Source organism: Dreissena polymorpha, chromosome 15 (genome assembly GCF_020536995.1).
Source record: "Dreissena polymorpha isolate Duluth1 chromosome 15, UMN_Dpol_1.0, whole genome shotgun sequence".
Taxonomy (NCBI): Eukaryota; Metazoa; Mollusca; class Bivalvia; order Myida; family Dreissenidae; genus Dreissena; species Dreissena polymorpha.
Genome location: NC_068369.1, coordinates 56,920,567 through 56,933,270, shown reverse-complemented (window position 1 = coordinate 56,933,270; position 12,704 = coordinate 56,920,567). Strand labels below are relative to the sequence as shown.

At 32.3% G+C, this 12,704-nt stretch overlaps 1 long non-coding RNA gene across 2 annotated transcripts; it reads right to left on the bottom strand.

Annotated features, from left to right (window-relative positions):
* Nucleotides 1–679: 679 nt before the first annotated feature.
* On the bottom strand, nt 680–11,863 carry LOC127860926 (uncharacterized). 2 transcript variants are annotated; one of them, XR_008039968.1, is made up of 5 exons: nt 11,838–11,863; nt 6,283–6,465; nt 5,926–6,027; nt 4,652–4,732; nt 680–1,023 (listed from the first exon to the last, which is right to left on the bottom strand). It is a non-coding gene; the product is annotated as an uncharacterized LOC127860926 (long non-coding RNA). The 2 variants fall into 2 exon arrangements; XR_008039967.1 differs by lacking the exon at nt 11,838–11,863 and adding an exon at nt 7,397–7,543.
* Between the last annotated feature and the right edge of the window lie 841 nt (nt 11,864–12,704).

Below are 12,704 nucleotides of genomic sequence, written 5' to 3'. Positions count from 1 at the left end.
ATTTCACACACCAAGGTCTAAAAGTTTATCAGGCATAGTTTCTGTATACTTTGTTAGAACCATTGTTTGCAAATATAAAAAAACATGTAATTATGGATACAATATATGCATTATAATGAATAAAAAAAGTTTTTATAGATGCTGTAGTAACTGAAGTTTAATATTGTTCATATTAGTTAATGGTGTTGCATTTTGTGAATAACTAACAAGTATGCAAAGATATTAAACGTGCATATAGGGTCTGCCAGTACAACTTATAATCTTGAGCGTAAACACTTATTAATATTACCAAAACAAAAACACCACCACCACCACCACAAACAAATACACACGTTGAACATGTAAATAGTCTTCTGTTAATTTTCACCAGTTCTAAGGTATGCAATAATCGATGCTATAAAATTACCATTATTCGATAACGTATTCAATAAAATATGGGCTAATTTGTGTTTAACAGGAACAATCATTGATATGCTTACATCCGCGCATACGTGGTAGACACATAGGTGTGCGTTATATTATGGCTTGGTTTCGTTAACTTAACCTACGTGATCTGAACAAAATTCCAGAAACCGTATATATATTATCGTTGGCAATTGTTAAGGCAATTGGACACGTGTGTTTAATGAAACAAACACTAGCGGATGTTAAAAAAATAAAAATTACACTTTTTGATCAGAAGCAATAAAACTTGGATACTATCTTGTATGCAAATACGTACTTAAAAACAATTAACCAACCGAACTATGCCCAAATAAATAATACCATACGTTTAGAAAAGTATTTATCAGTGAAGAAAATGTATTATATTACACAACTATTATATGTTGACAACATAGGCAATCAAATATTAATTATCATGATCATATTCCTTTTTGAAATGTTACATTTTGAAATGTGAAGAAAGTGTATTAATTTCTCAGTGAATGAAGTCCTCCGTATTTGCAGCTGCTGATAGTTCACAACAAATGGACACTTTTTGTTTGTCCCTTTATATCCACGATACTAATTTCTGCAATTTCACTGGAACAGAAAACAGAAACCAATAACAGACACCAATGATACGACATAGTTAAGTGTATCAGGTCTAATCGTACACTATTAACTCCAGCACTAATGTGGCCATTGCTTTGCAGCCGCGTCCACTAATGATTCAATTACTACGAATACAGTTCGGTAAGCGGTTGAGGAGGTGCAATGAATAGAAATTGTGAACGCGAACTTTATGTTCGAAATGAAGAACATATATTTTATCAATAAGTAAATTGCCGACAAAGATAACACCATCACCATGCTATCCTTTGTATTTTAAATCTTTTTAGCGATTTTATACGCTTGTTATGTCAACAAATGATTTGTGCAATCTTACAACAATGCATTTAACGGGGAATGTTAAAAAAGATATAATTATATATCATTGAACAATTGACCAAATGTTGTTTACTTAAATAAAAAACTAAAGCTACCATTTCTATCAAATGTGTGCTTATGGTATGCCCATTAAACATTTTCTATATTCAAAGTTTATATCATTGTTCACAGAGAATTACCAGCTCTGATATGACAAATACAATACAATGTATAAAACACAGCAAGAAATAAATTCATTTCGCTCTCGGTTTTAAATAACAGACAGGTAATTCAATCCCTATATCGAATGACATGATTCTGCGTCGTCGTCTTTTAAGTAACTTAAATAAAATAAAACATCCAACAGAATTGCATTTAAATTCATTGCGTTAGATTTCAAAGTAATACAGTAAAATATAACGATAATTGCTGTTTTGTAACCGATTTCGCATTGAAAAAAGAATACATATGTTTTCAGTATTTCCATTATTCGTGCATAAGGTTGATTGTCATAGTAAGGCATACTTCTTGAGAACAAATTCCAAATTTATTTGAACGAAAGCTTCATTAACCTATTTATGCCTAGCGTCCCAAAAAAGGCCTCGGCAAACAGCGTAGACCAAGATGGGTCTTTGCTGTTTGCTTAAAGGAATTTCTGTAAGAGATATTCTAAATTTAGAAATTAATATACTAGACATCCCTAATTTTGGAAATAAATTGATCCAATTAAGAAGGATGGGAGAACGCACTAGGCATAAATGGGTTAATATTTCTGCCATTTATCCAAACATATTTGTAATATCTTCTAAGTAGATTACACGTCAGAAGGACGATTACAAACAACATAAAGATGTCGTATATCGGATTGCTTTACTCGCAAATAACAATCTTTCATACTGTTTGGGATTCATGTTGGTTAATTTTACCACAAATTGTAAATCCCTTACAGTATACCGGATTGGTCTAGGAGTTAGTTATAATCTTATTATTCCTGATTAACGACTCTTAAATCCACATCTACGTCATCGTTTTGATTCGCTTAAGCCTATACATTACTTGATTACACTTGCGCAGTGCCTCTCTCATTTAATGAATTAAGTAATTCAACAAGCTTTGAATATGCTATTTAGGATATAATAGATCTTTAGAATATACAATTTTGAATTATATAGATAATAAACTCATTATAATCCGGAAAAAGTCGACATTATTACGTATCAATAATGATAAATCACTTATATATTCCAGTATTCTTATATACAGGCATGTTACAAAGAAGAAAAAAAATGTTTGATACAGTTTAATTGAAGCCGAGATACTCATATCGGTATGTTTATTAATTATTTCATATTTGCTAATATCTGCACGTGTTTTTTTGAAATAAACTTGAACGAATTAATATTACCAGACACAATCCCCTTCACGTAAATTGCTGACTAACACATTTGTATTAGAATACTTATATCAATCCGGTGGTTAATTTTGTTAACAGTGTATTACATTAGTTAAAAGACGAATCTGAATACCCTTTAATGAACTCAATAGAAGAATATATCCGCTTAATAATATATAAATAATAATATATAACACTAAGTCTGTTAAATGGACATTTTCACAGATTTTGGTATGAAGGAAGCAATGAAGTTTGTCATTAAATGCTGTAGATTGATAAATGTAAAATTTGGATCTAAAACGTTCCATTAAAAACAAGAAAACAATTAAAGGATGAAAATAGTAACCCTTAAAGGGACTGTCAACCACGACGACGAAGAAAAGAAAAAATGTAAAATACCGTATTTTTTTTACAACAATTAGTTTATTTTGATTAAAATATCACGACTGGTATATTACATTACTTGAAAAAAGTTGTTAAATTTTCACATTTTCAGTATGATCGGTAATAAATTTTACTGGGTATGTCTACCAGGTCACTACCAGTTAGCTATAAATAACACCAGTAGATTGATCATCATCGACACGGTGTAAACCCAGGAATGCACATTGTGCATCCGTACTGAATTGAATATATTTTATAAATAAAATGATCAATCTACTTGTGTTATTTATAGCGTGTATATCGTTATGTCACTTATTTTCGCGATGTACTTTCGATTTAACATCGCAAAATTTTATTACCGAATATACTGAAAATATGATCGTTTTTCAAGCAATGTAATATACCAGTTGTGATATTTTAATCAATATAAACTAATAATTGTAAACAAAGACGGTATTTTAGAACTTTTCTTTTTTCGTCATTTCGTGGTTGACAGTCCCTTTATCTGGACTCGAGCCACTGAGCCCTGGAGTAAAAGTCTAACGCTTAGACCACTCGGCCATGCGTGCTCATACAAAGAGTGATGTATTTTATTCTTTATATAAGCAATCCTCGTACTATCACAAAATATAACGACAACAACATAACTCTCCAAATCATTCAATCGTTTCGCGTTGCAACGATTTATATTTTTCAGGTCGTAAAAAAATCGTCAAATGATGCATATGATGGCTATTTTAGAGTATGGTAAATGTTCAGTATTATTGTCACAAATATCATTACAACAACGAAAATTTGCATATCTGATTTTTTTGTATTTTGTCAATTTACCAAAGCGTGAAAAGGTCCCTTTAATATAGCCTAAAACAAGGTATGTGTATGATGTAATTATTTATTGGCCAAGTTTGTGGTTCGGCGAGCTTTTCAATCGTTTTCCACCCAAAAATGAATTGCAAGTACCGTTTCAAGGTTTTAATCATTTTAATTTCAATGTTGTTTGTCATGTTTTGTACAGGAACATGGTAACATGTTTCAAAACAGTGAAAGATGATGGCAATATAGCATCTGCACAAAATGTTTATTCAGATAATTATTTCTATATTATATATGCAACTCACAATTTAAACATTATATGTTACATTGCCAGTAGTGTAATACAAGTGTCGTGGTCAGTCTTTGTTTTAGCGTTTTAACTCATAAAACAGTTGCTTTTGGTTTTCTTAACACGACGACTCAGATCTGTGTATTGTGTGGTCTCATGCAGATTTTGCGTGTATCTAACTCTTTCAGTGCTGGAACCAAATTTTGAAGGCTTTTGCAAACAGTTTGGATCCAGATGAGACGCCACAGAACGTGGCGTCTCATCAGGATCCAAACTGTTTGATATTATGGTAGTATTCTTTGAAAAAAATAAAGAAAATTCTAATTTTAGAAATTCAGCAGACGACATTTTAGCAACGACAAATTTCCCAGCATGCAAAGGGCTAATGATCATACATTCACTCTAGAAATGAGAATGCATACTTGCGCGTCTCTCATTTGTACAGCCGACTCCTTTGGGTTAAGTCGCGACCAAGCCACCGCAGAAATAAGTAGTCGTCGAATCTGAAACAATCATAGTTCATGTTTGCCTGAAGAATATTAATTTTAATTCGATAACATATATTGCCTAAGGCTTATTGAAACGCTTTCGAGTCAATTGTCTGGGTAGACCAAGTACTTAATGCCCATTGGAGAGCTCAAAAGAACGCAGCGGAGGTCCAACCAGTGACCTTCCGCTCTCTAGGCCATACCATATCCACTACATCATTGCAACCTCTAGTTAACGTTTGAATTGGGTAAATCAAAGTTGCTTCGAAAAATATCTGAGTGGTTTATTATATTTGTTCAAAAATGTGAAATATATAGGTATATGGCCATTTATATTTTTTTCAATTTTACTAAGATGTAATTTTAAAACTAAATATTGGGTTACATATACCATATTATCACATGCTATACCCCGTTTTCCATGTTATACAACCATTACATATTTTTTTATATTGCACATGTGTAATACAACATTTTTAAGCGTTTTCATTGGCTTAGTTTTTGTTTATTGACCAATTGCATTTTGATATTTTGCTGAAATGACGTCACAAAATGTAAACAACATTCGGGATTTATCATTATGTTTGCGTAAATATTTATTTAATTTGCCCATTTAAAAGCATGTGATAAAAAAAATCTGACACTCATTATCATACCATATTTTATTAAACTCGTCCAGGAAATTCGTTAGTAAGCTCGCCACAGGCTCGGTTACTAACAAAATTCCTGAACTTGTTTAATAAAATATGGTATGATATGACAACTCGTCCCAGATCCTATATATTTCAAAGTTGCTAGAGGACGAATACATATTCAAGTGGGGGTGTATGTCACGGTCTGAACTGAGTAGCTTTAGAGACAATAGCTGTCTAACATTCGATGTTCATGTTCAAATACAAAAGCTATTAATGTACATGCTAAAATATAAATATTAATTGAACTCAGCAAATCTCTAGGTTAGAATAAATATTTACTTTTACATCTGTCATATTAATATTCGCATACTAGTTAAATATTTACGGTCGCTTTAGTTTGAATTAAAAGTCACTACTCCCGAAACCTCATTTTAATTTGTACCTCACGTAAATCAGCGGAAACTCAAGCTCCTAATACCAACTGTCATTTACAAATACATGTACAATAAATAAGCACAAATTGATTTAAAACAACCGAGTTGACCCATCAGCACCCGCAATCAGTTTACTTACGTGAACCCGTCAATCCCACCACCCAATGAACGTTTGTCCACGCCCAGATTGAACGCGTCATTTTTCAGCACCGAGCGACATATCAGTGGACATGGCATGTGTCTGGAAAAAGATTATGGCTTAATCCGTTATATTTATCTTATTGTTGTGTTAGGTATCTACGCACACATATTCATAATGGTCCATACCCGATTTTCTGTTTTTTCGCAAAATGGTCAACACAAGAAAAACCACATAAACATAACGTGTAAATTCCAAAATGGAAAACAAATCTACAAAGACAAAAAAACTCATCGTTTGTAAGCATTTAAGTATATCAGAATTAAGTGTTTAAACAAATCAAATGTAACATCTTACCTGGTAAAACAAAATTCAAAGCAAGACCGTTTCATGTCCATGAGAGTCTGTTGCTGGTTGCCGTCAATATCAGCGTCAACCGGATCTTGTTCTATTGGTAAACCGGAAATGAGAACCAGGGCCGCCAAGATGACCACGCATTTGCACTGGAGGCTGTTCCGATCCATTTTGGAACTAAGCATTCTGTAAAAGTAATATACAAAGAATTTTTTTATTTACCCATGATCATGTTTGCATTTTCTTAAATACAGAAACGCATCATTGAAATCTCTAAAGATAATGCATATTTGGTAACTTTTAAACGTCATGATTGTGTACTTGGATAACTGATGATGCCTTTGAAGTCAATCAGCAATAGCGTGTATACTTCGCTCGCACCAATCGGCGGTTGTTTTCAATCCGTTCTTAACAGGCGGAGGAAGTTTATATCTCGTGTGTTACAAGCGACGCTAATTCATATCTTTGACGGTAGTATATAATATTGAGTTTGTACCAAGCGAAAGTAGTATGAATTCCGTTACTCTAAATCGACAGACGTTTATTTTTATTCATAAAAAGCGATGGTTGTTGATATTTCGTTCGACAAAAGCGACGGTAGTATATATGCCGTGCATACCAATCTTCTCCAGTATGTATTTATTTTGACCAACCGATAATCGTAAATATTCCGTTCGAACCAACATATAATTGTTAATAGTCCGTTCGTACCAAGCGACAGTAATATACACTTACGTTTGCAACAACTGACGGTCTGAAGCGTGTTCAAACATTTACATTGTAAAATTCATTGTCTTTAACGAAATAGTTTTCAGTCAAATAACTGCCAATTACTTATATTTCAATTCAAACAAAATAAAATGTACTAAACAATAGTATAAATACTTGGGCTTTTACTCAATGTTTTACTAAGTGTTTTATTATAACTTGGACATTTTCGAAAGGCTAATAGGTCTTTCACTTAAAAAACAAACACAACAACAACACATATTGCTTTACTTAATGCCAATGAATTCAATTGTTGTTGCGCTTTGTTAACAACTCAGTATGATGGAAAGTATTACAAAATAAAACATAATTATGAGTTATGAGATAACTAAATATTTTCAGAACGTACCTTTTTTATATATAGCAAGATTGAACAACTGGAAAATCATGAGTTGTTTGGTACATATTTTATCCTCTTCAAGTCATAAAATGACCATCTGGCGTTAACATATTCAGAAAAAAGACATCAGCATGCGTTCACAGAATGAAGATAACATTCATGATCAGAAAACTCTATGTAATATATGGACCTCTTAACTACACATACCAATGCGATATTAAAGTAAAGAACATATACTTATTCTTTATCGACAAAGTTGGGAGTAAGTTGGTATTATCTATAAAACCCAACCTGATAAATGGGATGTCGACGATGGTCAAATGCAATGTGTTATATTGAACACATGTATACATGTATGTGTTTAAATATAATCTGTTTATATGAAGAACGTGAAGAAAGTTTTTTTGTCGTTAGATTATTTTATGTACATCATTTTCATTATCGAACGACCTGCATTTATTATAATACGATGTAGATTTAGATCAAATCTTCGGATGATTTAAAGTCATGATCATGACGTTGTACAAAAGCATCATTACTAAAAAGTTTGGAAATACAATGCACTAATTCACGTACAATTCACACGAAAAGGGTAACGATGCTTGGTAATTGGTGAAAACAACGCTGACTAGAAAAAGTCAAATGAATAATTTACAGAAATCATTTCTGGTTGGCCTGATATATTAATCGTTAATGTCACGTTGTCTTCAACAACATGACAATTATCGGGACCGTTAATACGAGCCATACGCTCATAACTTTGCTTCGGTAATGACGTTGCTCTGTTACTTGGTAAGCATCGATGAAACAGGTCGCGATCATTAGTTGCCTCTGCATCTCTGCTTCGTTATACCATTTTGCAGACCAGTTGATGCGGTATATTAGATATGCCAACAAATATTTATTGCAAGAATGTGACATGACTGAGTATTAAGATGATGGCTATTTTACAGCCAGAAAAAATCCTTATACAATCGAGGACCCATTTCTGACATTCATAAGATACAAAAGTTCATATTTGTTTGTGATTGTTAATTATATGTTCTTGAATCATTTACGAATTCTTTTGAGAAAGATCTTTTAATAAACATAGTTAGTATTAGTATTGCCTACAACGTAAATAATCGACTTTTAAGACCATACAAGTCGAAACACTCAATAGAATGATAATTGTTTCTGGTAATTCTAAAAGAAAATTAGTTTAACAGTCTCACAAGCACCTTTAGTTTAATTAATCTTAAGCATTCAAACCAACGAGTTTCGCATTCAGTCCATCACGTTTCCTTTAGTATCAAAATGTTGTAAACTATCTTCAGATGAATTTTATAAGTTTATTTTAAGTGCATACTCTACTTATATTGTTTTTGACGATTTTTTGTTCGTTTAGGGTACGAAAAAAATATGTTCCATCACGGAACAATCGTCATATATTTTACATTAGAGAGTTTTAAATGACTGGTTTGTTTTATCAAATGCCATGAACCGGTAACGACCTTGTTTTTTTTCGTTTAAGTCATCAACCCAGTTAATGAATCATTTAGATGGATCAAGTCTTAATATGACTTTAATAATTGTAAGAGATGATAATATAAATTTTCATTCACAGACACTTAAACTTTATCAATAGAAGACACACATGATGTATTATATCTCTCGACACTTTAATGAAGAATACCGTTGTACCGGGAATATAATTACACACGCTTACTTAACCTTAGCTTATAGTTCAGTGTCTCAAGTCCGTTTTAATAGTCTGAGGTATTATAAAAAAATATGGATTTTTTAAGAATTGAAATTCTTGGATTTTATTCTTTCAAGGAACGGCTTATTTGACTTAACATTTTTTATTACCAATCAATCGACGAGAAAGAATGTTATTCAAAAGTTAAACGTATAGCGATCTTTCCCAATAAAACATTAAATATTCTCATTTATATGTAAACAGATGGGTATAAGGATTTTGATATGAGGTCTGAAGTTCATACTTGAGCTATACGTTTTAATTATTCTTCGCATTGTTTTTCGTTAATTTCCTATATAGAAATACTTGCATATTTTTTGTAAATGTAATCAATTTGTTCTTAACAGTCAAAGTATAAATAGTTTAAAATTGTTTTACTGTATTTCCTTTAGAATTATGCAAGATGATAGAAAATCATTATATGACATGGAAATTCATGGAACACGACTCGTTCGCTGCAGTCGCCGATGGTTTTTATATGCGAATTGGCTTTTAAACTAAATTACAGGCACTCGGCATAAGTTGCTACCACACCCCCACCCTTATACACATTGCTACCATTTCCCTCAGCTGCAACCTCTCCCGAAACCCTCAAAATGTGTAATGCACAAACAAGTGAGTGATTTGTTTACGTATTTATTTAAAACAATGTACATGTATGTGACGTAGACCTTTAAAATGCTGATCTTGGCGCACCAGCCTATTACAGAAGCCCACCATCAATTTTTGACGGTAGCGAGATCGATTCTAATTAATGATTTTGCAAGCTTATTGTTTGATTACAGCTTTTTTGTAGAGTTATGCGAAAAGGCATCGGTGAATTTCTTTAGTCTTCTGCGTTGTTTAATACCAAGGTTTTGCAAATCGGTTTAACATTGATGGAGAAGTGTGTGCTTCGGAAATTGGCTGCTGTACCAAAATCAGCATATCAGCATGTATATGATTTCATGTGTGGTGCATTGACCGATTCCGTATGAAGTTTATATCCAATACTTACATATATTCATATGTTGGTTAAAGATTGCAAGATTAAATGTTGTCATTCAAATCGTAAAGTCTCGCTTTAATGCTCGGTCAATGCACCACACATACAATCATGATAACGTAAATAATATTTATAACAAACGAGCTAACGCCGACACCGACACGTTTACTTGTATTTGTTGCAGAACCAAAATTGTGTCTTTTGAACGAATTTACACAGATACATTTGGTTTTCCAAGCGATGTGCATTACTAATGTTCGTGAAATTGTAAATTAGTTGCAATTAAATAAAACTTTCACTTCGTTCATTTTCATGTAAATGCTCTCGTTACATTTTAATCCAGTTATTTAAATCAGAGTTTTTTTTTGTGCTTCAAAAAAGTAAAAATGATCTAATATATTCGCTTTACTACCTTTAGAACATATTTTATGTATTATTTTATTTTATGTATTATTTTATTCTTCAAATTATAAGAAACGTAGCTCAACAGTAACATACATAATAGATGAATATACATATAATTGTTTCAGCTATCGTCTTTGTATTTCTTGGTTTTTAACTTGGCTAAAAGTTGTTTGCTGCAATACACTAAAGCCACTGATGGAAAATGACCGAATGTGCCATTGATATGTTGTATAATATTCATTTCACTGTGAACTATGTATTCATGTGCATGATTAAGTTGTTTTCATCGTCAGCAAGTATATGCACTCATTCGAATAGACATTGTTGTCTATTGTTTCGATTAAACAAAACAATCACCATAAAGCCTCGAAAATGGCGCAATATTTACAGAAATAAAATTCAAATAACACTTTTGCAACATTTATATTCAATGACGATAATGCAAATAAATATAAATATAAAATGGCATAAGTATTACCATTCTATACGATTTACCCCCTAAAAATTAACTCAATAAGCTCAATTTGTAGAACTCTTGAATGGCCATCCCCTTCAATTCTCAGCCCGATTATATTACTTGTGTCTTGAATTATTTTCTAAGGCGCCCATGCATATGATACGTGAACAGATTAAAAAGAAATCACCATAAAGTCTCGAAAATTGCGCAATTTTTGCAGAAATAAAATACAAATAACACTTTTGCAACATTTATATTCAATGACGATAATGCAAATAAATATAAATATAAAATGTCATAAGTATTACCATTCTATACGATTTACCCCCTAAAAAATAACTCAATAAGCTCAATTTGTAGAACTTTTGAATGGCCATCCCCTTCAATTCTCAGTCCGATTATATAACTTGTGTCTTGAGTTATTTTCTAAGGCGCCCAAGCATGTGATACGTGAACAGGAATTATGCATGTGAACCTAGTTATGGTAAACTACTGAGATAGGAAAAGTTTTCCTTTTAAATATAAGATAAGGTTACCTGACAACCAAGAAATGACTAAAGCACTGTTAGGATGCAGGAAATTCCAACCTACAAATATCAACCAGGGCTCGTATTCCATCAATATCTTAAGTCATTTCTTAAATATTTTCACTAAAGTTCAAAATTACAAAGTTTCGTATTTCTTTACTGAATAAAGACATGCATGTTTTTTGGTATTTCTCAAATAACATTGACATAATGATGTTATTTTGATGTAATTTTTGATGCCTAATATTGCAGTATTAAATGAAACACTTAAGAAAATTTAAGGATAGAAATAAAATTTAACGTAGATACTTCTGGAATACCACCCCATAACTAACCTTGCGCAATAAATTATCCGTCGTCACAAACCTTCGTGAAACTGGTGCCTATCGGTATGGGTGCTTATTTTATAGACGGCATTCGTAGCGTAAAAACCGATAGGCTGAAGTCGCGAGGCTCTTGCTGAGTTAATTTATGTATACGATATAATATCAGTATATTGAAAGTATGTTCACTAGCAATACTTCGATTACAGTCATACCAAATTGAAATGTCTTCAGTACTCGTCTCGACACTCATTATTAGTGAATATGTTATACGGGGCAAACACAGTATATAACAGTGTTCGTTTTGGAGGGTCAAAGAAGTGGACACACGATTTATTACCAATTTTACCCTTTTTGAAGGAAAATAATTATGGTGTGTAGAACAAATTAGTAATTTATGTAAGTTTGAATTCCGAATACTTTCAGACTCATATTGTGGCCTACTAAAATATCAAATGCATGTACTGATGTGCGATTTACAGACCGTCGATGAACAAACACGTTTTTATATATAAACATACAGCTTGGAAAAAGTTAGAGACTAGAGAGCGGTTATACTTTCATCATCCTCACTTCTCATGAAAATGTTTCTTAATGTTTTAATCAAAGTTTGATTCTTCTCAAAGCAATCTTTAGGTAAGAAACGTACAAGAAACTCTCTGAGGGTGATAACTCCACATAAAATTACATGAAGGGAGCAAATTTCTCTCAGAAACTCACCAGCAACATGCAACGCAGTTGTGATCATAGATACCCACAGAAACGTCGATAAACATTTAACACGGGTACCTTTATTTAAAATAATGCTACGCTTTAATAAATAATCTTTAGAAACTAATGTATCAAGATAAGGCTCGTTTCATCAATTTACAGAACCAT